This window comes from Primulina eburnea, chromosome 15, assembly GCF_022965805.1.
Source record: "Primulina eburnea isolate SZY01 chromosome 15, ASM2296580v1, whole genome shotgun sequence".
Classification (NCBI taxonomy): Eukaryota; Viridiplantae; Streptophyta; class Magnoliopsida; order Lamiales; family Gesneriaceae; genus Primulina; species Primulina eburnea.
This window is the reverse complement of record NC_133115.1, coordinates 9886667-9910309: the sequence shown is the minus strand read 5'-3', so window position 1 is coordinate 9910309 and position 23643 is coordinate 9886667. Positions and strand designations below refer to the sequence as shown.

The following is a 23643-nucleotide window of genomic DNA, read 5'->3' as shown; positions in this document are numbered from 1 at the left end:
AAATCTGTACATCAAAATGATCGAGCAAAACTTGCACAGTGAATAGTCCCAAAATTTATTTTATAAATGAAAGCTCGATTTTAATATCGCAAGTGCACGATAGTCAAGTTATAATAAACGTAAGTGAGTACGAATATCGATCCACAAGGACTGCGTCACACTCTTTTTATTTTCAAGTAAAATTTCTTTAGCAACGATAAATTGATTTGCTGATTGAACTAATGTAGAATAAACAATTCAAATAATTAAAATGCAAACGAAAATGTGTTCAAGAGAGCAATGATTAATTTGGATTAAATCAAATGAGAAATGAATTTGTTGGAAATTATCAGTTCACCTACCACTCGTGTTTAGCTAACTACACTCGACTTTTACTCGTGCATTCGACGGAATTCCCTAGACTAATTAATATACTCTGTCGAGCTATATTAATACTAATCAAAAACATGCAGTACTCAAGTGTCCTCAAATATTTAACAGTTCAAGATTGCATTACATTCTATGGAATCCACTAGCTTTCATCCGGGTGAACTATCACTATCGACACGTACTCAATTCCGTATATCTACTAAAATTGTAAATCCGTGGTTTATACTATTTGATCGTATTGTTAATTATTCTATCGAAATCATTAACAACATGAAATAATCAAAGGAAGTTAGCTAGGCTTCGATTGAAACAAGAAAGAACAATAGCATAAACAAATCACTAATAAAACCGTCGATAAATAATGTTAAACAACGAGTACGGGGTAGGATCCCCTCAATCCCAACAAATCTAGAGTTTAGCTACTAAAATTCATAATAAAAACCAACAACAATCTAAGAATTAAAAACTGAATAATGAAAATACTAAAGATGACGACGGATGACGGCCACGACGCGTGGAAATCTCGAGGTCTTCGAAATCTCCTTTGCTCCTAGCCTTTTCTCCAAGAAAATATGATGAAAATAATGATGTCCGACTGAAAAACCGCGCCCCTCTCGTGTATTAGGTCTATGGTGTAGGATAGAGTCCATAAAAAATGAAACAAATCTTTTCAAATCTCGCGGCTCGCTAGGGCGGTCAAAAGTGTCCGCCCTAGCGAGAGGTTCTCGCAGAAAATTCCTCGGCCATGCCAACATGCTCGCAGGGGCGGTCAATTTTGACCGCCCTGGCGAGTCCTTCTCGATGCTTCGGCAAATATTCTCCCACTTTTTGGTTCAATTCCTACAAAATAACCACCAACTACACGAGATCAGTCATATGCTAAATAATGATAGAAAAATGCTAAATTAAACTAAAACAAACTAATATGATGCATGAATGCGACTCAAAACCAACACTAAAAACACGTAAAAACGAGTCCTATCAACCCCCTCATATAACCTTTTGCTCGCCCTCGAGTAAAATAGGTTAAAGCACGAGATACTAAACAAACTCAACAACCACAAAATTACTCAAATAAGAAATAACTAACACAAGTAAATGTCAATGGTGAGTTAACAACGTTTATGTTCATGCCTCAGTTTACTTTCCCACTACCAATCATAATCAAGTCAAATCGCAACCGAATACTCATTCTCATCTACACATAAATCTCGACACTAATTTGAACGTGTGTGTGTGTCATGATGGGTCTAGTCATTCGTACTTCAAATAGATCAATTATCAAATCATGCGAGTCACTCAATTAACACTTCAATACAAGTCTCACTAGCATGCATCCCCGTGTCCATTTATCACTAGCCATAAATTGAACTTTATTCAACTTTTAAGTGCAGATAAGGGTGTCGAAAAGAAGGAAAATAAGCTCAAGTGGCTAAAAGTTGGGAGTACACCGATCATTTTCATTGTGCAATCGTCAAGACTTTTCGTCTGACTTTCCTCGTCTCCTTACATCTCCAACTTTTAGCCTAGGAATAGAATTTCATTCCTTTTATTTCGGCTCCCCCTCACCTTACATCTCCTTCTTTCTTCTCTTTTTCTGTTTTTTTTTAAATGCACAATTTTCACACATGTTCTCCCTAGGCTAAGAATATAATACTTTGGATTACAGCTGGTTAGGAGTATGACATTTTAATTCAGTGCATTGGAAAGGAGGTAAATGTAAAGTTCAAGGCAAATCAAATTTTCTCATTCAAGGTCCCAATTAGCGACTTATTTTCACGGGTTTACATGCTAAATCAACTCATAAATGGTGCCTTTCAAGTTAACCACACAAAACTTTCAAATTTCACCATTATTCCTACAAAATTCTAGTCCCCACACATATGTGCTCAAAAAGTTCAAATTTTGTACCAAAATTCATGCTTTAACAATCAAGAGTACCATTCACGAAGTGACCCAATCAATACTTTTGTAAACTATCAATTCAACATCATCATTGGCTCATAAACTATGTCTTCTCACCATAAACGACACCAAACAAAAGAAATGCAACGAAACTAAACCAATTAACTAAACAACCAAAACAATCTACCCCCCTCATACTAGAGTTGTGCAATGCCCTCAGTGCACAAAACGAAACAAACACTAAAAACCAAAAAACTCATGAATGCAAATGCAACGACAGAATAAGCAAAGAGAATAAAAAGAAAAGGGAAATTTTTTTTTTTTATAGACTGCGCGACTCGCTAGGGCGGTCAAAAGTGTCCGCCCTAGCGAGTGGTTTTCGGTGACAAATTATTTGAAACATACGAGTGCTCGCTGGGGCGGTCAGTTTTGACCGCCCTAGCGAGGGGTTCTTGCCGAAAACTTATTTGAAAAATACGAGTTCTCGCTGGGCGGTCACTTTGGACCGCCCTAGCGAGTGGTTCTCGCCATAAAACCATTTTAAAAAAAAATCGCTCGCGGGGGCGGTCAAAAGTGACCACCCTAGCGAGGTGTTTTCGGCGACTATGTTTTTGAAAAACAACGAGGGCTCGCTGGGGCGGTCAGTTTTGACCGCCCTAGCGAGACATTCTCGAAAAAAAAGAAATAAATAAAAAAATAAAAACAATGAATGTCATGCCATGCAACTACCTAAATGCAAATGATGCGATTAATGAATAAAGGAAAAAGATAAACTCAACATAAGGAGTAGAAGTAGTTCTCAATTTATAGTCTAGAGCTCGACTTTTCACCCATGTCCTCAAAGACTGTCATGGAGCCGAGTGACTCCAATTTGTGGCTCAATTGTGCCACCGATATAGTGCTTCAACCTTTGAGCGTGGACTATGAACGGCTCCTTTTTCCCATCTCGCATAGCACATGTCGGCGGTTCCTTAACGCTTGACTTCCGAGGGGTCAGGTCTCTTCGAGCTCCCAATTCATCCAATTTCATTCTCACTGGCTTCGTCCATGGATGGTTGACATTAAAGTATGCTCCTCTCTCAGATATTTCTTCATCAGGTTCATCCTTCACTTCAGTGGTGAGGGTGACTTCCAATGAATCCTTTATAGCATCCTGCACAAATTGACACACAAGTGAATCTGATGACTCAACTATAAAACAATCATTAGTGTGCAGTGGGTGCTTAAGAGCGTTAAAAACATTAAATGTGATTTCTTCCTTTCCCACTCTCAATCTCAACTTCCCTTCTTGCACTTCAATCACGGCCTTGCCAGTTGAAAGGAATGGTCTCCCTAAAATCAAAGGCATCTCCCTATCCTCTTCCATGTCAAGCACCACAAAATCTGTAGGAAATGTAAACTTTCCCACTTTCACCAACACATCTTCTTTGACTCCTCGTGGATGTTTGACAGATCGTCAGCTAGTTGCAAGGACATCTGTGTGGGTTTAGGCTCGCCCAATCCAAGTTTCCTGAATACAGATAATGGTATAAGATTAATGCTCGTACCAAGATCACATAAAGCTTTAGAAAAGACAACATCACCAATCATGCAAGGGATAGAAAAACTCCCTGGATCCTTTAGCTTTGGTGGGATCTGGTTTTGTACCAATGCAGAGCAATTCTCAGTCAATTTTACCGTCATGGGATCCTCCAACTTCCTCTTATTAGCTAAGATGTCTTTTAGAAATTTAGCATAACTTGGCATATTCAATAAAGCATCAGCAAAAGGAATGTTAATATGCAGTTTTTTAAATATCTCAAGAAATTTACCAAATTGTGCATCTAATTTAGCTTTCTTCATTGCTGCAGGAAAAGGTGGGGGGATAACAATTTTATTCTGTGCAATAGGTGTAGATGTAGATTTAGAAGACTTACCTCCTCGATTTTCCACCTCATCCTCACCGTGCTCGGTCTTTTCCTCATTAGACTTGAGTGCTTTTCCACTACACAATTCCACAGCCTTCACATGTTCTCTTGGGTTAACTTCCGTGTTGCTTGGCAAAGCTCATTGCTCCCTATTAGCAATCAACTTAGCCAATTGTCCAATTTGATTCTCTAACCCCTTTATGGATGCATCTTGGTTCTGAAATCTCGTCTCTGTTGCAGAAATAAATTTAGTCATCATTTGCTCTAAATTTGATTTCTCCTCCCGAGGCGGTACTGGCTGGAATCCTTGGTGCATCCCATATGGTGGACCTCTTTGTTGGCGATTTTGGTTGTTTTGACCTCCCCATGAAAAGTTTGGGTGATTCCTCCATCCCGGATTAAATGTGTCCGAATAAGGGTCATTTCTAGGACGGTTTTGGAATCCCACTTGTTTTACCGGTGCTCCCTCATGCACATAGAATGGATTTCCATCTTGGCAATCCTGCACATCATGCTCACCCACACACTTATTACAGAAAATTTCTTGCAGACGCATAGCCGACCCACTCATGCTCATCACATCAATCTTTTTATTCAACGCCTCTAACTGTGCTGAAACTGCCGCCAGATCATTAACTTGATTAACTCCAGCACCTCGTCTCTGCCTATCAGACTGAGGATGATAGCTACTAGCAGCCATTTCCTCCAATAACTCATATCCTTCCTCAGCCGTTTTTCTCAGTAAATTACCACATGCAGCATCATCTATCATGGTACGGTTTGGAGTAATCAGACCGTAGTAGAAAGTTTGAACAACTAACCCAAGCGGCAGCTCATGGTGTGGACATCTCCTCAACAAGTCCTTGTAGCGCTCCCATGCCTCGTAAATTGACTCGTTCTCATATTGAGCAAAAGTAGTAATGTCGGCTCTAAGCTTCATAGTCTTCGACGGAGGAAAGTACTTGATCAGGAATGCCTTTGCCATATCCTACAGGCAAACAGTTTAACCACGACTTAGCTTTATCTCTCAGTGAAAATGGAAATAAACGCAAACGAACAGCATCATCAGACACGCCATTAAACTTAAAAGTATCACAAATTTCAAGAAAGTCAGCTATATGAGAATTAGGATCGTCAAGTGCACTTCCCCCAAATTGGACAGTGTTCTGAATCATCTGAATGATAGCTGGCTTGATCTCAAACTGATTGACTCGGATGACTGGTCTAACGATGCTTGGACGTGCTCCATCAAGAGACGGCTGTGCATAATCCAACATCGGTATACGCCTTGGCTCCTCTCTTTGTTGATCGCCTTCCATTCTTTCCATTGCTCTTTGCTGCTGTAGTCGACGTCTAGCTGTGCGTTCAATTTCGGGGTCAAAAGGCTCAAGCTTAAACTCGAGTGATCTTCGCATGCACCGCAAGAAAAATTTGCAACACAATGAGAGTATCAAATAACAATAAAATAAATAATACTAAAGAATTTAAATGAAAAATAAAAAATTGTGAATCAACAGTCCCCGGCAACTTGATCGAGCAAAACTTGCACAGTGAATAGTCCCAAAATTTATTTTATAAATGAAAGCTCGATTTAAATATCGCAAGTGCACGATATTCAAGTTATAATAAACGTAAGTGAGTACGAGTATCGATCCACAAGGACTGCGTCACACTCTTTTTATTTTCAAGTAAAATTTCTTTAGCAACGATAAATTGATTTGATGATTGAACTAATGTAGAATAAACAATTCAAATAATTAAAATGCAAACGAAAATGTGTTCAAGATAGCAATGATTAATTTGGATTAAATCAAATGAGAAATGAATTTGTTGGGAAATTATCAGTTCACCTACCACTCGTGAATTCCCCACAGCAAGCCTATCCCAAGGTTTTCTGATAAGAAATCATGGTGAGATAAAAAGAGGAAAACCCAGACTGGTTATTAATTATCAAGAAATTAATAAAATTCTGGAGTTTAATGGGTATTTCATACCTAGTACAGAACACTTGATTAGTTGCATACGCAACGCCAATATATTCTCTAAATTCGATTGTAAGTCCAGATTCTATCAAATTCGGATGTAGGAAGAAATCAATAAATTCACAGCTTTCTCAACACCACAAAGACATTATATTTGAGAAGTATTACCAATGGGATTCACTAATTCACCTCAGATATTTCAAAGAAAGATTGATAATCTTTTTAAAGATTATCTTAAATTTATGTTTTTCTATATTGATAATGTTGTAATAGCATCCAGAAATATGGAAGAACATGTCAAGCATTTAGAAATTTTCTCTAATGTTTGCAAACAAGAAGGACTGGTTCTATCAGAAAGAAAGCAGTCATTGCCACAAGAAAGATCGAATTTCTAGGGATAGAAATCGATGAATGTAGAATAATTTTGCAAGATCATATAGTTGAGAAAGTGCAAAATTTTCCAAACGAATTAAAAGAAAAGAAACAACTTCAAAGTTTTCTAAGAGTTGCTAATTTTGCTGGAATGTTTATTAAAAACCTAACAAAACATAGAAAGGTGTTCAGTCCATTATTGAAAAAGGAAGCAAGATTTATATGGACAAAAGAACACACAGAAGGACTTATCCATTTAAAGGAAATTTGTAAAAATCTTCCGAAAATGGCTATTCCTCAAGATGAAGATGATCTGGTATTGTATACCGATGCTAGTGATCATTGGTGGGCTGCAGTATTTACAAAGCTCACACCAGATGGAGAACAGCCATGCACGTATTGTAGTGGTTTATTCTCCGATGCAGAAGCCATAAGATGACATATCAACGAGAAAGAATTCTATGCAGTTAAAAGGGCTTTTGAAAAATGGCCATTGTTTTGACTTGCAAAGAAATTCATTTTGAAAGTTGATAATACACAGGTAAAAGCTTTCTTAAGGAATAGAATCGCATCTAAACCTGAGAAAACCAGATTATTAAGATGGCAAGCTCTATGTCAAAATTATATTTTTGATATTGTGATAATAAAATCTCATGAAAATATTCTTGCAGATTTTTTAACAAGAGATGGATAGCTGTGATATCGATGTCATCATCAAGATGTAGAGGCATTTGAGGGAACACTTTGAAATGCTTCAAAACGAGTTTAACAAGCTGGTCTTAAACGCAGAAGTTGCGGGAAGACTACAACAAGCCGATAAGAGAGTTGTCTCTGATCGAATTACAGGATGTTTACAGGCTTATACTCAGTTATGGTCTGTAACACAAATGCCTATCCTCCAAGGCATTGAGAAGCCACTGGTTTTCTAAATGGAGAGTTTTCGAGTATAGGACTCTATACCTGGAGCAGGGGATTCAAATACCCCTAGCACAAGTGTTAAGTCGAGATCATCTCCAGATGAGTCGGTCAAAACAAAAAAAAAATTGAGACTCCAGATCCTTATCTTGAGTCTTCAAGTCAACCATTCACCTCGGGGATTGAAGAGGGAGAGATCAACCTTAGGCCTCGAACTGACAAAGGCAAAACTAAGGTTGGTACTAATGAAGTTACAATTTCTCCATTTCAGGTTTACCAACAGAATTGAGAGAAATTAAAAACAAGAGTAGGCATTAACCCAGCTACCAATAGAGTTGATGTTTCAGGAAAATATCTTAGGGTATGGATGAAACCCAATTCATATCTCAAGGAGGTCAAAGCCTGATATGAATTTGGGGCTCTTGCCTCATTATATACCACATCACCTAGCTTTCCAGAGATTTCAGGACTACCCAAATGGATCCAGGAAGCTGTTCACGAGACTTGGGCGAATAATGATTATTTGTCCAGAGAAGATGTTTTGGAGCTATATTTTTTCAGTGCAACACCAGAACCAGCAGGGAAAGGCTCACATGAAGCCTTTCATTTCATCAAGTTAAGGAGGCCTGATACAAATTTCAGAAATTTATCAATGACCCTGCGACAGAAGAAACACCCCTGGTTGCTTCAATTACTGAAGATGATATTTCTACCAGAAGAGCTTGGGGTTTATGGGTCTGTCTCACTGAGATAGACAAAGTCAAGTTTCCGTTCAAATTTTATAATCATTCAGTGAACGGATCATCCTGCTAAACACCATGACAGGAAAAACAACAAGTTTTGCAGAAGATTTATTCGAGAAAAAGAGAAATCTTTTGTGGAATAGCAAGTTGCCGGCAAGTAAAGAAACTCGTCGGAAATTCTGTAACATGGCACATGTAGGAAGATAATCTGAAAACATCTGTCCAAAATGCCAAAGCCAGAAGGAACCTAAATTCGGTAAAGGATTCAAACCGAGATCTGATCTGAAACACTTTACCGACACAAGCACAAGTGGGGATGGACCGAAATCCAAAGATTCCTCGACAAAGTTAATTGTGGACATGTGACTAGCCCACTAACCAAAAGAAAACCCACCATGTGAGTGGTATGACAGTACGTACCACCAATAATCGGTGGAAAAAGGACATAAGAATCACTAATAATAAGTGGTAAAAGATGAAAGAAAATTGGATACTTTATTTAAAACAGGAATCCAATAAAGAAAACAAGAAAAATGGACCCAAACTTTACACTATAAATAAGGGCAAATGGAACCAGTTAAACACACCGAAATCAAAACTTGAAGATGCACCGTGTATATCTGAAAGTCTTGAAAAGAAGAATCAATTATAAGAGAAAAGAGGCAGATGCTCTTAAATGGCTAGTCCAACATTTCCAGGAAAAAGGAGATTAGATGCTCTTAAAGGCAGATGCTCTTAAAGAAGAATCAATTATAAGATAAAAGAGGCAGGTGCTCTCAGGAAAATAAAAGAAGATGAGAAGTTAATTCTAGATTAATAATCTAGAAAAAGACAGGCCAAGAAGGGACCACTCAACCACTACATGGTCCATATACAAGCTGTAAAGGCTTATCAATATTTGAAGTCCGAGTTTCAAATCCGAATGAGCCTTCTATAAATAAGGAAGCAGAATGAAGATGAAGACATCGATCAACCTCTTCATTTTTCTTCAAACCATTTGTAATAATTTTTTTTCAATTATATGTGTGTAGAGAGTTCAGCTACTATTAGTAGCTCAACAAGTTTCTCCTCCTCTACAGGAGATTACTATGTATTAATAAATGTTTGTGTTTGAATAAAGAGATCTTTGCTCTTAGCCCCTCTCATGTATTATTTTCAAAATTTTATTTTTTACTGTACACTCTAAGGTAGGAAATGAATTAGAGTTGTGCCAAGTGCTGCTGAAGGAATCTGCGTCAGTAGCCATCGGTTGCGACCGCATGGTTGTACTGTGAGGAGCAGTTCATAAAATACGGTGGGTAAAACCCGGTGGCACTCCGGTCAAAAAGGTATAAGATTTAATTTATTTTACGGAAGCATGATGAGCCATTAATTTAAAAGAAAAATCAATTACTAAAATAAAATGATAATGGTATTATTGGAAATTTTATAATATTGGGGAACTAAAACAAAGAATTGAAGGGATATGGAGTAAAGATAAAGTTGAAAAGGGATGCGGGGAGTTATTGAAAGTTTGGCCATTATACAATTCAGTTTTCACTTTTAGTATTATTTTCTCTATTATTTTACCAATCTATCATTATTATTAAATGCATTAACTACTCTAAATTATTTGTTTACTCTATAAAAAAATCATTAAATAAGGGTAAAATGAAAAGTTTCTTTGTAAAAAAATTTTCCAATAATTTTCTTAATATGCATGTGTGAAAACAAATATAAACCTTTGTTAGATGGGACAGAGATTATTTATCTAATTGTACGCGTATCTTCTTTATAAATATTATCAATAATTTGTAATGTTAATGAATCTAAAATATCGGGCTTAAAAAAATCTAAAATTTTGAATCTTGTATTAAAAAAAAATTTTGAATAATATATTGAATGATATACAAGCCACCTATATTGCTGGTACCTAGTTTTTTTAACTATTTATAGCACTAATGTCATGATATTATTTCTTATTTTTGTAATAGACGTCCACTATATATATATATATATATATATATATATATATATATATATATATATATATATATAAGGTTTTAATTATAATAATGGATCACTTGAGTAGCTACTTTTTCTTGCGACTTCCATAATGGTGGGCTTATTTCACAACTCATCATGAATAAGAAATGAAGCAATAAAATGAATAAACACTTTAGTCGTTGGATTATTATTATTACAATAATTTTGATAATTAAACTAAGGCTAATTATTGTATTCATGATTAAGACATGATATATATCTACGTACCCTACATAATGAATAACACTTTATTTCTTGAATTTATTTTGAAAGAAAAAATCATCTCCTAATTTTAAATTTTAGTATACATATCAAAATTTATTGTATATATAATATGAACACAAGATCATAATTATGATTTCTTCAGCATAATTAATTGTTTATTTATTATTGGGGCAGATAGATTTGTCATATTTCGTGTTCTTTTTCCGTAAGTGGAAGAGTCACTAATTAATATGACAAAGTGGAATTAGGAAAAGTCGTTCCTCAATCAAGATTAGGGAAAAGGATACATTTTTTTTTACGAATTGAATGATGATTAATTATGCAATAACTGAAAAAATAAATTTAGTTTGGAATATTGAATTTTTTTATTGGAAATATTTCCTAAAAATGAAAATTAAATATTTCATGTATCCAAATGCGAAAATCCCTAAGAAATACAAATTAAAAACCCATTGGTAGTACTTTACTAACAAATCTAATGCAGTGGCATCAACTAATTACATATTATCATAAAGAGAAAAAGATATTTTCATAAATTTAAATTACTTTTCTAATTTGACCATTCCACGTTATGTACTCAAACTCATCAATATATTTCAATATGATTAACTAGTCATCTTATTTTGCATTTGTCAAGTCGGTAAAGAGCGTTATAGTTCTTCAATAATTGTTTCTGCTAATAAAGAGATCGACTCATAAGCTTGTGTTGTTGTTGTATAATTTAATAGATAGGAATTGCAAATGTACTGTTAGTGATAAATTTTTATAAAGCAACAAGTGTTTGATTCTACGTACAATTGATCTCAAAATCAATATCATGAACTCGATTCACATGGATTGTATAGAGAGAAATTGTTGAGGGTGAAATTATTAATATGCAATAATTGTCTCTATCAGGAGAGGAATCGACAAATGAAACTTGTATTGTTGTATAATTTAAAAGATTGAAGTTACACAAAACTTGTAATTTAGTAAATGACATACCTTTGATTATTTAAATATTTTATACGTTACACATTTATTATGAAATGTATATATGTTAAGAAAAAGGTTTTGTTATGATAGAAAATAACAGTTTAGAGAGATGAATGAACTGTTATATAAATATGACAAATAATGCAAAACTTAAGCTGAGTAAAAAATCCAATTTAATATTCCGATCAGACTGAGTAAAATGAACTACTGTAATACTAAGTGCAGAAGCAATTCAAAGTACTAAATAAATAAGATATTATTGAGTTTAACAGATCTGTTCGAGTAAATGAATGAACAACACAAGTAATGAAAGATAGGACATCTAAGATGACTGAAAATAAAAGAGGAAATATGTTGGAACTTTTCAAGTTCGCAATCTTGATTTTAATGTTAACAAAACTTGTTATTGTGTTTCTAACATATTTACTCAAGTGTGAAGTTGCAAACACAAGAAGCAAGCTGAAACTGAATTTTGCACAAACTAAATTTCTGGCGAGCTTCGGTGTTTTGAAGATATATCTCAACTGTATGATCCAAATGACAATCCGCGAATTGGAGTGATTAGAAAACTCAATTTGGAACAAATCGTATTTCACGTTAGTTGGGCAAAATCGGATGTTATCAAGGGCTAACTGATCGCTGAAGTGACGAACTGATTGCACGAAAACAACAATCAGTTGGCTTTGAGCAGCTGTGGTATTTTGGTCATATCTCTCAGCTCGGTTATCGAAACGAAGCGATTCAGTATGCGTTGGAAAGATAAGACAAAGATCTACAAATCATTCTTATAAGTCAAAGTCTGAATCGAAGCTTACGATGCTGATAAATGACGATGAAGCTACTGGTTCTGCACAGCACACCAGTTGACCTGCAGTTGAGATGCTGACCAGTTTGAACCGCTGACCAGTTTTCAACCGCTGACCAGTTCAACCGCTGACCAGTTTGAAACCGTTGACCAACCAGTTTAAGCTCGGGAAAATGTCCAGCAAAGCGAATTTGACCGTTGCAACTCCAGAAACAGTACAGAAACTTTCTCAACGGTCATATTCTTGTGTCCAACGTATATATCAGTATTGGGGCTTATAAATACAACATCTTGAAGATCAAATAAGAGCTTTGGAAGGGGATTCAAAGCATGGGCAGTTAGCATGAAGAAATCAGCTAGTTGAGAGCACAAGCCCTTGTGTGAGGATACATTTGAGATGTGCACTGTAAAAGATAAATTCCTGCACACACAATCACTCACACATATATGAGAGAGTTGAGCTTACAAGTTTAGTTGAGTGAGTCTTTACACAAAGACGTAAAACATTGTGTTTGTAGTCTTTGCATATGAGACATTAAACAATATGCTGATTGTGAGGTGCTGCCTACAATCTTGAGTGCTAGGAGTTCTAGTTGGGTGCTGCCCTTCCGGATCGGGTTTGTACAAAGAGTTGTATGAATCAAAGTCTTCTAGTGGATCCTTCCCAAGGGGAAGAAGGGGTGACGTAGGAGTGTTTGAAATCTCCGAACATCCATAAACAAATTCGTGTCTATTTTTTTATTGCATTTACTTATCATTTTCACTGTTTTTATAGATGCATTGTTGAAGCATTTTATGTCTTCTTCAAATACCAAAATATTGCATACCAAGTGTTTGATAAAATGCTTCAACTGAAATACTTTTACTCATTCAACTTGCATATATTTTAAATGGTTTACAAATTATTTAATCGGTTTCTACGAAGGATTATTTCGAGTATCTTCCGCTTGGTTTTTAACCAAACTTGATTTAATTCATCGGTGTTCAATATTTCAAGAACCGAGCTATTGTAGCTCAACGATTACCCCCCCTAATCGATCCTATCAATTGGTATCAGAGCGGGTTGTTCTTGAAAGAATATTGAAACTGATTTTGATGTTTAAAATTCAAAATTTCAGATTTTTTACACATATATATGCAAAACTGAATTTTCGCGCAGCTTGCAGCGACCGTGGGAAAAATGGCATATCTCCTTGCTCGAGTGTCCAAATGACGAACCGCTTTTTGCGTTGCAAACTAGACTCATAGAGGTTTACAGCGGTATAAAATTTGTAGCCTAATTATGCACGAGAAAATACAGTTTATTCGTGGAAGACAGAGCATATGTGCTGCAGCAGAAAATGAGCCATGAAGAAAATTGGTGAGTTATCTCTCTTCTTTTACATTTTTCAAAATTTCAAAAATATAGGGGGAGACCTCATTAAGATTTTAATGGAGTTATTATTTTTAAATATTGAGGGGGAGAAAATTTTGTTTAAAATGTTTTGAAAATATGACTTTTTGATTCACACAAAAAGGGGGAGAAATATGTTAGTTGAGTTGATTGTTTATCCAAGTTTTGTGATCATCAAAAAGGGGGAGATTGTTGGAACTTTTCAAGTTCGCAATCTTGATTTTAATGTTAACAAAACTTGTTATTGTGTTTCTAACATATTTACTCAAGTGTGAAGTTGCAAACACAAGAAGCAAGCTGAAACTGAATTTTGCACAAACTAAATTTCTGGCGAGCTTCGGTGTTTTGAAGATATATCTCAACTGTATGATCCAAATGACAATCCGCGAATTGGAGTGATTAGAAAACTCAATTTGGAACAAATCGTATTTCACGTTAGTTGGGCAAAATCGGATGTTATCAAGGGCTAACTGATCGCTGAAGTGACGAACTGATTGCACGAAAACAACAATCAGTTGGCTTTGAGCAGCTGTGGTATTTTGGTCATATCTCTCAGCTCGGTTATCGAAACGAAGCGATTCAGTATGCGTTGGAAAGATAAGACAAAGATCTACAAATCATTCTTATAAGTCAAAGTCTGAATCGAAGCTTACGATGCTGATAAATGACGATGAAGCTACTGGTTCTGCACAGCACACCAGTTGACCTGCAGTTGAGATGCTGACCAGTTTGAACCGCTGACCAGTTTTCAACCGCTGACCAGTTCAACCGCTGACCAGTTTGAAACCGTTGACCAACCAGTTTAAGCTCGGGAAAATGTCCAGCAAAGCGAATTTGACCGTTGCAACTCCAGAAACAGTACAGAAACTTTCTCAACGGTCATATTCTTGTGTCCAACGTATATATCAGTATTGGGGCTTATAAATACAACATCTTGAAGATCAAATAAGAGCTTTGGAAGGGGATTCAAAGCATGGGCAGTTAGCATGAAGAAATCAGCTAGTTGAGAGCACAAGCCCTTGTGTGAGGATACATTTGAGATGTGCACTGTAAAAGATAAATTCCTGCACACACAATCACTCACACATATATGAGAGAGTTGAGCTTACAAGTTTAGTTGAGTGAGTCTTTACACAAAGACGTAAAACATTGTGTTTGTAGTCTTTGCATATGAGACATTAAACAATATGCTGATTGTGAGGTGCTGCCTACAATCTTGAGTGCTAGGAGTTCTAGTTGGGTGCTGCCCTTCCGGATCGGGTTTGTACAAAGAGTTGTATGAATCAAAGTCTTCTAGTGGATCCTTCCCAAGGGGAAGAAGGGGTGACGTAGGAGTGTTTGAAATCTCCGAACATCCATAAACAAATTCGTGTCTATTTTTTTATTGCATTTACTTATCATTTTCACTGTTTTTATAGATGCATTGTTGAAGCATTTTATGTCTTCTTCAAATACCAAAATATTGCATACCAAGTGTTTGATAAAATGCTTCAACTGAAATACTTTTACTCATTCAACTTGCATATATTTTAAATGGTTTACAAATTATTTAATCGGTTTCTACGAAGGATTATTTCGAGTATCTTCCGCTTGGTTTTTAACCAAACTTGATTTAATTCATCGGTGTTCAATATTTCAAGAACCGAGCTATTGTAGCTCAACGATTACCCCCCCTAATCGATCCTATCAAAATAATTTGTTAATGGGAGTTTGAAGACTAAGCTTTTATTTATCTTTTTCTTCTATTTCCAAAAGGATTTCATTAGAATATTTGATCGGTACAACCCCATGTATAAACTCATTTCAACTCCATTCACCAACTCTGTTATGCTGAAACTCCTAGTAATTTTTTCTTAACTCAGTTAATTTAGAAACAAGCTTCTGGCAGTTACAAAAATTCTCACAGTACCATAAAATTTGTGTATACAAATGATAAATGAGAAAAAATGTGTGTACAAGATGATCTTTAATTGATTTGATTGAACTTTGTGTGTGTGCAAATCAGCTTATGATAAATCTGCTTGAGAGATGCTGAGTATTTTGAGAATTTTTTTATGATGTTCAATCTATCAATAGTCTTCTTCAATTCTGATGCATCTCTTTTTATATATGTTGGTCTCCAGTATCAATAAGTAGAGATAATACTCATAAATGTACTAGTATCCCAATTGTGCAGATGATGTCAGTCATTCTTCAATACAGTCATTTAAATTTATTGAATTTCAAATGTTTTGATTTGAAATCCTTCCACAAATCAAAATTCATCAATCCAAACTAAACTTGACTTTTTTGGATGGACAAAAATCAAGTGAACTTTATTTTGACTTCATATTAAGTTTTACAATTTCAATAATAATTATTGTGAATTTCAAATACATTCAAACTAGGTATCATTTGAATGAATATATTAGAAATATGTACCTTAAATCTTTTCCAAATGATATCTCTCCCTCCAAATCAAAAATCATCAATCCAATACAACATTCAATTTTGTGCATCTAAATAAGTCAAAGAATTTGAAATCTCTTATCTTAAATCCGTCAATTCAAACATAACTATTTTTCTCTCGTTTTGCACATCTATGATTTTGTATATTTAATAGAAATAATAGATTTAATTTGTGGAGTTAAATTTTAAAATTTCCTCTTTTTATTATTTCATTTCACTACTTATGGCTCATTTCATTATTGTTTTATGAGATATCCATTAGACATTTTTTATGTTTCATTTGAGATATGATTGTTTATTATTTGTTTTATTATATGATTAATAAATCATGATGCTTTGTAAATGTCATCTTATTTTTCTACTTATATTAAGTTTTTGGAGGACAAAGGCAGAATGGGCTAAATTCGCTACCTCTAAAGTTTTGTTTTGATGTTTGTTTTGGTTTCAAGCTTTGTTCTAGGATATGGTAAAATGTCATGACAAATTAGATGTCATTTGGATAATAAGCTCTATGATGGATATTAAATTTTGATCTAAATAAACAAATAACTAATCTATATCTATATTATTTATTAAGGTTGAGCACCTTATAAAAACTGTCAAGGAGGACACCATCTTTTTTTTTCCAGTTTTACCCTTACAGTTATAGTAATATTACACTTTTGTTTTTTTTGTTTTTTTTTTTATTTCAACACACACTTTTATTTTTATTTCAATCATTCAAATATCAATTTAGTCCCTCCATTATTTGTTAATTTTTACTTTAGTCCATCGATAATGATAAAAAAGATTGTACAAACACGCAATACATCGATAATGATAAAAAAGATTGTACACACACGCAAAGCGTGTGCAGAGTAACTAGTAGATAGGAAATATGCCATGGGCTAGTTATCGGTTCCAAGCAACAAGTTCAAACAAGTCATAATCGATAAACTTCACAAAGTTAAAATAGTAGTTGAACAAAAATCACAAAAGCATTTAATGCGGCTATAGTGAAGAACATAGTACCTCAACCTTAACGGTATAGGATATCGAAATGATCAAATATAACCGTTAGAAAAGACTGATATAAAAAGGATAAATCCCGACGAAGGAGAAGGAGAGGGTGATCAAGAACATGATGAAAGATTCATCAACATTATAACAATACATCAACATTCTCGAATCACCATGGATCTTCATCTTCTGAAGAGGAGATACATCCATCTACGTGCTCGCATTTTTGTTTAACCAAGGAGCACCTTGATCATCACAGTAATATTTCAACGTCTACATCAGATCCACGATGATCATTGTGCTCATCCTGCAACAACTTGTTGCTACACCCCGTGTTAACATTCAAAACCGATTCAACTCTGAAAATAAAGAAGAACGTTGTAGAAGTTTGAGTTGATCACCAATGTCATCTGTCAGATCGGTAGTTGGTCAATTAGGAATTGTCGTCCCTATGACTGAGTATGGTGAGAGTGTGACTTTATTTAGATTGAGTTTATACAACATGATTGTATAATTAAAATCTTTTAGTAGAACCTTCTCGAAAAGGAGAAATGAGAGACATATAGGGATTTGGTCATTAAAATTTCATAAACAAATTCGTGTAACTTTTTACCTGTTTTTGATAATCAGTTCGGAGACATACACACACACACTATTTATCTAATTCATGCTTTTTATATCATTTCAACAAAAATATTCATCGTATCAGCTCAAGTTATTTTCGTATTTTATCATAAAGTTAATCGATTGGTCAGTTTTGATCGAGAATAGCTAAAGCGATTGTTAACCAACCTTGAAGAACTTTGAAGGAAATCTCAAACCAATCTTAACACTATATTTTCATCTTTCAATTTCAGTTGCATTTAGTAAAAGAATTGTTTTCGCTAACAAAACTTCCAATAAGAAGAGAATATGAAAATACCATAAATTTCGAGCAAGCATCCACACATCGTTGAGCATCGTGCATACATATTTCACATCCATTTTCCAAAAGCAGCACACATGCAAAATGAAGCAACATTCAAGAAGACGAAATCCATTCGAAACCACCAAAATTTTGTGAAGCAACTCTGGTAAATTGGGCCTATTGTTTTCAAATTATATATATGTTTTAAATCGATTGAATATGCTTTCATTGAAATGAAAAGTATAGTTTTCAGTATTTTTATGATTCAAAATCGATATGAAAAAAGAATTCTAAAATATTATATGATATGACAATTACACGGTGGGATTAAAACTATTATACGGTCTCAATCCTCACACAAGTAACATATGGAGGACTGGTCAGTAATCCATGAAGAAGTTAGATTAAATTTTGGTGATATACGATTATATTTTGTCTATGATATATTATGCTGAAGAATAAGTTTTATCATGATATGTTTCGAAAATTAAATGTATACAATTTTATAAAAAAAATTATATGTTGTATTCGATCGAATCCTATTTGCTGAGTATTTCCCCAAGCACACACCCCTTATATTCTATTCCCAAATAATATATGTTTCAAAAATTAAATTTATACAATTTTATAAAAAAAATTATATGTTGTATTTGAATCCTATTTGCTGAGTATTTCCCCAAGCACACACCCCTTATATTCTATTCCCAAATAAGAATAAAGAAAAACTACATGAAGAGAAGTATAATATGTTTTGGGGTTGGTGATGAAGTCATGTTTATGTTTGTCACTCCCAGAGACCGAAGTGTGTCATCGAAATTGTTTAACAATCACACAATCATAAACAACAAGCATCAGATATGTAAAATTTCCAAAACACTATGTTTATTTGATAAAATAGAATATTGTCTTTACAATTTCAAAACAAAATTTCAAATTATAACATAATGTTTTATAGCAGTGAAATACAAAATATAATCTAACGTAAATGAAACTAAACAACGACAGTGGTCTTAATTTTCTTCACCATCCTCGAAACTTGGTCTTTTTCTCGTCCTTTAACTTTTCCTCATTCTTATCTAAGAGGAGATGAGTTAGTGAGTGATGTAGTCGTCACTTGGTAAGCGAGGGAATCATCTTAGATTTTAAATTCATAATCATTTTTCAATGAAAATTTCAAATATAACAATGATATTAGATATATAGAAATACTTATTTTAAGTTATAAATAAACATATATCAAAATTATGCACTAAACAGATTATGAATTTAATGATTAACTGATATCAGTCTCTTGTATTTTAAACTCCTAAAGGGTGAGGCAGCAATAGGAAATCAGGTATAATCAGAATATTTTTACTATTTGTTTATAAACTTCAGTTCAAATACATATTTTCAAGAATCTTATAAATATATGTGTTGGTCTATTTTAAAACAAATAATACTAGTTAAAACAGAAAGCTCACTTAACTGATTGTTCTTGAATAAAAAGCGTGATAGAAAAAAAAAATTCTTGGCTTGAAAATAACTAGAATTTTTGTGTGTATTCAAATGAAGTTTTAACAGAACTTTGGCTTGATTATTTGACAGCATTTGCTTCGCAGCAAAATTTTGTTCCCCTTGCAGCTGGTGGTACTCGAAAATTCTGAAGCATTTGAAGAGGTTTTTTGGTGTGTTTCTTGTCTAACCTTGAGCCTCTATTTATAGTCTTCATGTATTCAGCTGAAGATTCCTCTAATTATGATCATTTTTTTATTGCCATTAACTCACACTTTTAATGGCATCTTTCAGGTCCAAGTTTATTCAGCTGAATATTACCTTCCATTGCCTCAAATTTTTCGATTATAAGGCTTGTAAATGGCATGTAATGGCTGAAATGCTTGGTCAATATGGAACAAATTTTATAACCATGATTGTTAACTTGAAAATTTTATAACCATGATTGTTAACAAAGAAGACGAAATCCATTCGAAACCACCAAAATTTTTTTAAGCAACACCAGTAAATTGGGCCTATTGTTTTCAAATTATATATAAGTTTTAAATCGATTGAACATGCTTTCATTGAATGAAAAGTATGGTTTTAAGTATTTTATGATTCAAAATCGATATGATTCTAAAATATGATATAATATGACACTTACACGGTGTGATTAAAACCATTATACGGTCTCAATCCTCAGACGAGTAACATATGGAGGACTGGTCAGTAATCCATGAAGAAATTAGATTAAATTTCGTTGATATACGATTATATTTTGTCTATGATATATTCTGCTGAAGAATAAGTTCTATCATGATATGTTTCGAAAATTAAATATATACAATTTTATAAAAAAAAAATTATATGTTGTTGCAAAGTATTTCCCCAAGCACCCACCCCTTATATTCTATTCCCAAATAAGAATAAAGAAAAACTAGATGAAGAGAAGTATAATATGTTTTGGGGTTGGTGATGAAGTCATGTTCATGTTTGTCACTCCCCGAGACCGAAGCGTGTGTCATCGAAATTGTTAAACAATCACACAATCATAAACAACAAGCATCAGAAGTGCAAAATTTCCAAACCACTCTATTTATTTCATAAAATAGAATATTTTCTTTACAACTTCAAAACATTTCAAATCATAACATAATGTTTTACAACAGTGGAATATAAAATATAATCTAACGTAAATTAAACTAAACAATGACAGTGGTTTTATTTTTCTTCACCAACCCCGGAACTTGGTATGTTCATCATCCTTTAACTTTTCCTCATTTCTTATTTAAGAGGATATGCATTAGTGAGTGATATGGTAATCACTTGGTAAGCGAGAGAATCATCTCAGCTTTAAAAATCATTTTTCAATGAAAATTTCAATTGTAACAGTAATAATAGATATACAGAAATACTTATTTTCATAAATAAACATATATCAAAACTATGCACTGAACAGATTATGAATTTAATGATTAACTGACATCAGTCCATATATTTTAAACTTCTAAAGGGTGAGGCGGAATAAAAAATCAGGTATAATCAGAATATATATTCCTAATATTTGTTCATAAACTTTAATTCTTCAAATATACATATTTTCAAGAATCTTAAAAATATACATGATGGTCTATTTTAAAACAAATAATACTAGTTAAAATAGAAAGCTCACTTACCTGATTGTTCTTGAATAAAAATGTGATAGAAATTTTTTTCTTAGCTAAAAAATAACTAGAACTTTTTTGCGTATTTGAACGAAGTTTGAACAAAACTTTGGCTTGATTATTTGAACATTTTTGCTCAAAATTCTTGAAGAAATCGCTGCAAAATTTTGTTTTCCTTGCAGCTGGTGGTACTCGAAAATTCTAAAGCTTTTGGAGAGGTTTTTGTGTGTGTTTCTTGTCTAACCTTGAGCCTCTATTTATACTCTTCATGTATTCAGCTGAAGATTCATCTATTTATGGTCATTTGTCCCTCCTTAATTCCATTAACTGACACTTTTAATGGCCTATTTCAAATACAAGTTTATTCAGTTTAATATTCCCTTCCATATCCTCTTCATTTTCGATTATAAGGCTTGTAAATGGCAGGTAATGACTGATAATAATGGCTGAAGTGCCTGGTCAATATGGTACAAATTTTTTAATTAAATAGCTGGACCATTGTTGATTTTTATATGACCATGATTGTTTGCTTGAAAGTTCTGGTCTTCGTATTTCTCCCTCATTATTGTAAGTTTAAGCCTCAAAACTTTAGGTGGCTTATCTTTCGAAGAGGTAAGGATATACTTCTTGCATTTTGTCTTCTAACCCCAAGGTAGGTTCTCTTCAGTATGGTTGGATAATTGTACTTTGACATATGGAATAATTAATCACTCATATTCTGTCATGACTCTGACGTGACTATGGTAAACCTACTACAAAATCCATAGAAATGTGCTTCCATTTCCATTCTGGCCTTCTAGGTCTTTGGTTTTCAGCTTTTATTTGCTGACATACTTGAAATCTAGAGAAACACTTTGCGGTGTATCTCATCATTTTGTTCCACCATAAAATTTCTTTAAATACTTTTGCATCTTGGTGCCTCAGGGATGAACTGCAAATTTTGATTTCTGTGTTTCTATCATGACTTACTATCGTAATCTTTCAATTTTTGGCATGCACAATCTATGTTGAATCCAAAGGATGCCGCTGTGAATGGTCTTGAATTTAAGATCCTTTCCTTACTTAACTTGAGCTTTTAGTTTTTTCAAATCGATATCATGGTCCTGAATTATCTTTACCCTTCCGTGTAAACATGGTTCAGCAGATAATGATGTGAGGGTTATCTTCCCCATGTCCTTGTGACTTAGGGCATTGGCTAACTTATTGGATTTCCCTGCGTGGTAGCTAATGTTCAGATCAATTGATACGCCTTCAGCAGATAATATGTGACCCGAGAATGTCACATTATCTAGCAGAAAAATTCACATTTCCTGAACTTGGAGAGTAGAAAAGATTGTCATCAATAAAGCCACAAAACTTTTCAAGGATTTACTTGAATACCTGATTAATGAGATCCATGAAAGTTGCATGGACATTCGTAAACTAAAGTTATCACTATTCATTCATCATGCCCATATTTCGTTTTGAAGGTAGGTTTAGGAACATTTTTTGCCTTAATCTTCAGTTGCTAATATCTTTACTGCAATTCAAGATTTGAGAAAACTTTAGCTCCTTTCAGTTGGTCAAAGTTAATAAGTTCTTGGGGGGTACTTGTTCTTAATTTTGATCCTATTCAATTCTCATGCTTCCGTATTTCTTCTTGATGAATAAGAGATGTGCTCCCCATGATGAAGCACTTGATAGAATATGTTTCTTGTAAACTAGCTCTTAAATTTTCTCTTTAAGTTCTGTTGGAGTCATTCTGTATGGTGCTTTGAAATGGGTATTGCAACCAGCATCAGGCTGATCTCACTCAATTTCTTGTACATGAGGAGTGCATGGTAAATCATCGGGGAACAATCTCGAACTTCTAAAATATCCTCTAGTTTTGGGCCAGATCCTTCTTCAACATCACTTATCATTGCAAGGTAAACATCTTTTCCGCTTTTCATGGCTTTTTATGTCTGGGAAGCGGAAAGGAAAGCCTTTTGTTCTTTGGTCTTGCCATGGAATAAGAGTTCTTCTAAACTTTGAGACTTGAGGGCCACTGTCTTTCCATGCCAATCTATGAAAACTTGGTTATTGGTTAACTAATTTACCCCAAGAATAACATCAAACTCCACCGTCGTAATTTGACTCAAGTCGGCACTTAATATAAGTGTACTGATATTGATTTTATTCTATCTTGAAATTATCACGGTTTCTATATCAAAACTTTAAACTCATATAGAATCTTGGAACTTAATCAATATCAATATATATATATATATATATATATATATATATATATATATATATATATATATGTATATATATATCTTGTTTACATAAATACCAAAAAATAATAACTTATTCGTTATAAGATAATAATCTATTCAATATTGTAAGAAAGATACGGATTCTCAAATAATTCTTCTTTTATTATCATGCTTTCATCAAGACTATGGGCTTAGAGCACTCTAACAAAAGTAGTTTCATGTATTTCAGTGTAATACATGGGTCGAACAAAACTTTTTGTGGAATTTTTAAAAATGGAAAGTTTGGCAATTTTGGT

The 23643-nt window shown here is 34.0% G+C and overlaps 1 non-coding gene across 1 annotated transcript; it reads left to right on the top strand.

The window, feature by feature from the left end:
* The first annotated feature begins 5011 nt into the window (after nt 1-5011).
* On the top strand, nt 5012-5118 carry LOC140815767 (small nucleolar RNA R71). The gene has a single exon (XR_012114414.1). It is a non-coding gene; the product is annotated as a small nucleolar RNA R71 (small nucleolar RNA).
* The last annotated feature ends 18525 nt before the right edge of the window (nt 5119-23643 follow it).